General features: G+C 38.3%; 1 pseudogene; it reads right to left on the bottom strand.

Moving 5' to 3' along the window:
• The window catches only part of LOC102867515, a 27191-nt pseudogene that overhangs the window by 13099 nt on the left and 9852 nt on the right, over positions 1-4240 (bottom strand).

The raw sequence follows: 4240 nt of genomic DNA, 5'->3' as shown, positions 1-4240 counted from the left end.
AAGGACACACTGACAAAGGAGATTAATCAGAACTGGCTTTGACAAGCACTGTGGCAACTGGACAATTAAAACAGACTTTCAAGAGGGGGAAAAAAAGAGGAACGAACTGGGGAAGAGGGTAGAGAAAATAGTGCAACAGTGAATGAATGGAAATCCAAAATCTCTATAAATGTTCATTAAAATTAATAAAATTTAATTTAAAACAAAACCAAAAAAAATCATTCACTGTTGCACAATTTCCTCCCTCCCTAAGACACTTTGCTATGTACCTCTTATCCTGGACTGTTGTCATGCAAATAATGACTAAACATATATTCCTTTTAAACAATTCTATCTTCATCTGTTCCAATGCAGTGTTGATTATTTATCCCCTCTTTCCTTAAGTTTCCCCCATCCCTAATGTCAGTCCTGTTTTATAACAGAAGTATTAAGCCGTATTTGTCTTTTCATAACTGAGATATTTCACTCAGTTTAATGTCTTCCAGGGTACTCATTTTGTATAATATTTTATGAGTTCTTTGTTTTTTAGTGCTGTGTGATATTCTATTGTGGGTTTATACCACAGCTTTGCAATCCATTCACTCATTGATGAGCACTTGGGTTGCATCCATCTCTTTGCTATTGTGAACAATGCACCAATAAACGTGGGTGTGCATATATCTGTTTGGGTGGAAGTTCTGGTTTTTGTAGGGTATACTCCCAGTAGTGGAATTGCTGCATCATAAAAAAATATTCTGTCTTAGTATAAGAATTTCAGGCTCAGCTATCTGTTGATTGTGAAAGTTGGACAATGGATAAAGAAGACAAAAGAAGGATTGATGCCTTTGAATTGTGGTGTTGAATTGTGACCTTTCTTCTAGTGCATTTATTTTAATTCTGTTTGAAGAAATCTATGTGGCCAGGAAGGTGTTGATTAGTTTAGGCTGAGTCTTTGTGACCACCATTGGTGGTCAGAGTATCCAGCATCAGCCTTACCTGATCCATAGGAAGGAGGGGGGATAGTGGGATAAGAAAGTAGACCCAGATAGCTTCTCCCAAGAAAACTCAGAATACTAGTACCAGAAGATTATGTGTTATATACATTTTATAATAGAATGAGTTTTTAATAGAAACTTTATGTAGACTTCTGAATTCAAAGAAATTAGACAAATCACTACCAGAAGACTTATTATTGTTGTTATTACATGCCATAGAGTCTAAATCTACTTGGGTTTTCAGAGACAGTAAATTGCAGGATGTTGTCCATCTTCCTCTCATGGAGCAACTGGAGGATTTGAACTTCATACCTTTGGGTTATGGGTTAAGCTCCTTACTACTAAGCCACCAGAGTTTATTGAAAGATATTATTGTATGCTATGGAGTTGAAACCAACCCACAGCTGGCCTTCAAGTGAGTTTCAGAGGCAGTTAATTGCATGGGAGGAGATTGCCCTTCTTTCTTCTGTGGAGCCACTGGTGAATTCAGGCCACCTGCCTTTGGGTTGGTAGAGCAGTTCTCTACCACTAAGCTACCAGAGCTCCTGAAAAACACAAAATTTGTTTATTCAAGGGAAGGTCTTATCTATGAAAAAGTTTAAAAATTAACACAATTGAGAAATAAATTTAATTTATAAATCAACTCAGTATATCACACAAAAATTGTTTCCTGCTTTGAGGTAATTGAATTCCAACTCTTGATTGCTCTCTGACTCTAAGTAAATTAGGTCCCTAAACTCACTGGTTAGTTTTTCTCATTCATAAAATGAGGATAATAGAATCTACTTTTTCTGGTGCTTCTATTAAGTGAGCAAATATTTTTAAACCAATCAGTTTCTAGAGTAAGGTGAGCTTGTGATAAATGCTTGCTGTTGCACGATGTTTGCAGTAATGGACTTGAGTGTGTCAGAGATTGTGAGGAGGGCATAGAATAGGACAGGGTTGAGGTCTGTTGTTCATAATATCTCTACAAGTCATCTTCAACTCAATAGCACCTAACAATAACAATATCTACAAAATGTGGATATTGAGATTACATACTTTGCTTTCAAATTAAAACAACATATAGATATAGTATCTGAGGAAATATGTGCCTTTTTTTGTTTTTCAGGTTCCATCTGAAATATGTTGCATTATTAGAGCATCACCAGGAACCAGACAAGTAAAAAGTAAAGGTGTGACTGTAAAGAAGAAGAAATATTCTCCTTGTAAAGATATTCCTCAAGGTACTGTAATATAAATGCAGTGTCTACTTTTTGAATACTATAAAACATTATTTCTTCATGAACTACTTAATATACATTCAAATTTTCACTGTAAAAATATATCATAAGTGTTCTTGCACATAAAATGTCTTGTTAGATTTTAGAACATGGGTGAACTAAATTTTGAAAGAGAAATATTTAATCTTTTGGAAAATTAACATAAACAACTGATTTAAATGAATAGTCTCCAACAGATACTAACAGAAGAGGATGGATATACATGTGTCCATAAAAATGCTTTGTCATTATTTTATTGCTGTTGTTATGTGTTGTTGAGTCACCTGCAAATCATAGTGACCCTATGTACAGCAACTCTGAACCCTGACCTGTCTTGAGCCAGCCCCACTAATTACAAAGTACCAACCCCCATTATCCCACTTACTGTATCAATCCATCTCATCCAGGGTCTTCCTCTCATGCATTGTCCATCCACCCTTCCGAGCATGATGTCCTTCTCCAAGGACCAGTCTCTCCTGGCCATGTGCCCAAAGTATGTGAGACAGAGCTTTAAAATCCTAGCCTCCAAGGAGAAACATGGTTCACCCTCTCCCAGACAGACTAATTTGTTTTCTTGGCAGTCTATGGTATGTTAAGACACTTCTTCAGCACAACAACTCAAAAAGCATTGATTCTTTTTCTGTCATCCTTAGTCATTATCCAGCTCTCTGAAGCATAACAAGTAATTGTAAAGACCATGGCTTGGATTAGGCACACCTTAGTCTCTAGTCTGACACTGTTGCTTTTTAGCACTCTGCAGAGGTCTCTCACAGCAGATTTTCCCAATGCAATCATCTTTTAATTTCCTGACTGCAGGCGCCAAGAGTGTTGATTGTGGAGCTGAGCAAGTTGTAATTGTTAACAACCTCACTCTTTTCTCCATCTATCATGGTGCTGCCAATTGGCTGAAAATCTTTGGGTGAGGATTGGGTCAGAATCTTTGTCTTTTTGATGTTGAGCTTCAGTCCATATTGGAGTCTCTAGTCCTTGATCTTCTGCAGCAAAATGCTTCAGGTCTTCTTCAGTTACAGCAAGGAAGATTGTGTTATCTGCATAACATAGGTTGTTGATGAGTCTTCCTCCAATCCTGATGTCACATTGCTCCTCATAAAACCCTGCTTTATAATGATCTGTTCTGCATACAGATTGAAAAGGTATCAAGACAGGATGCATCCCTGATTCACTTCTTTCCTGATTTTGAACCATGCATTGTTTCTCTCCTGTATTCTGAGGTTTGCTTCCTGCTTCAAGGATGTTGTTGTTGTTGTTATGCGCCATCAAGTCGCCTGTGACTCATAGCGACACTATGTACAAAAGCCCTAAACCATGCTCTATCTTATTGTCACTGAATAAGTCCATCTCATCGAGGGTCTTCCTCTTTAGAACTGTCCCTCCACCCTCCCAAGCATGACATCCCTCTTCAAGAATTGGTCCCTCCTTGCAACATGTCCAAAGTATGTCAGATTAAGCTTCAGAATCCTTGCCTCCTAAGAGCAGCCTGGTTTTACCCTCTCTAAGTTGAATGTCCTATATGGACTGAAGCTCAACATCAAGAAAACAAAGATTCTAACCACTGGGCCAATTGGCAGCATCAGTATGGATGGTGAAGAGATTGAGATAGTTAACAGTTTTCATTTACTTGGATCCACAGTCAGTACTCTTGGTAACAGCAGCCAGGAAATCAAGAGATGAATTACATTGGGAAAGTCGGCTGTGAGGGACCTCTCAAGAGTACTGAAGAGCAACGATATCAGACTGGAGACTAAGGTGCGCCTGATCCAGACTATAGTCTTCGCAATTATGTGCTATGCAGCAGAGAGTTGGACAGTGAATAGGGTTGGTAGAAGGAGAATTGATGCCTTTTAGCTATGGTGCTGGAGAAGAGTGTTGAATATATCATGGACTGCTAGTAGAACAAACAGGCTTGTCCTGGAGAGGGTGAAGCCAGAATGCTCCTTGGAGTCAAGGATTCTGAAGCTTCGTCTGACATATTTTGGGCATGTT

This window comes from Elephantulus edwardii, unplaced genomic scaffold, assembly GCF_000299155.1.
Source record: "Elephantulus edwardii isolate Elephantulus edwardi_28Jun2011 unplaced genomic scaffold, EleEdw1.0 scaffold00245, whole genome shotgun sequence".
Lineage (NCBI taxonomy): Eukaryota > Metazoa > Chordata > Mammalia > Macroscelidea > Macroscelididae > Elephantulus > Elephantulus edwardii.
This window is presented reverse-complemented; position numbering and strand designations above follow the sequence as displayed.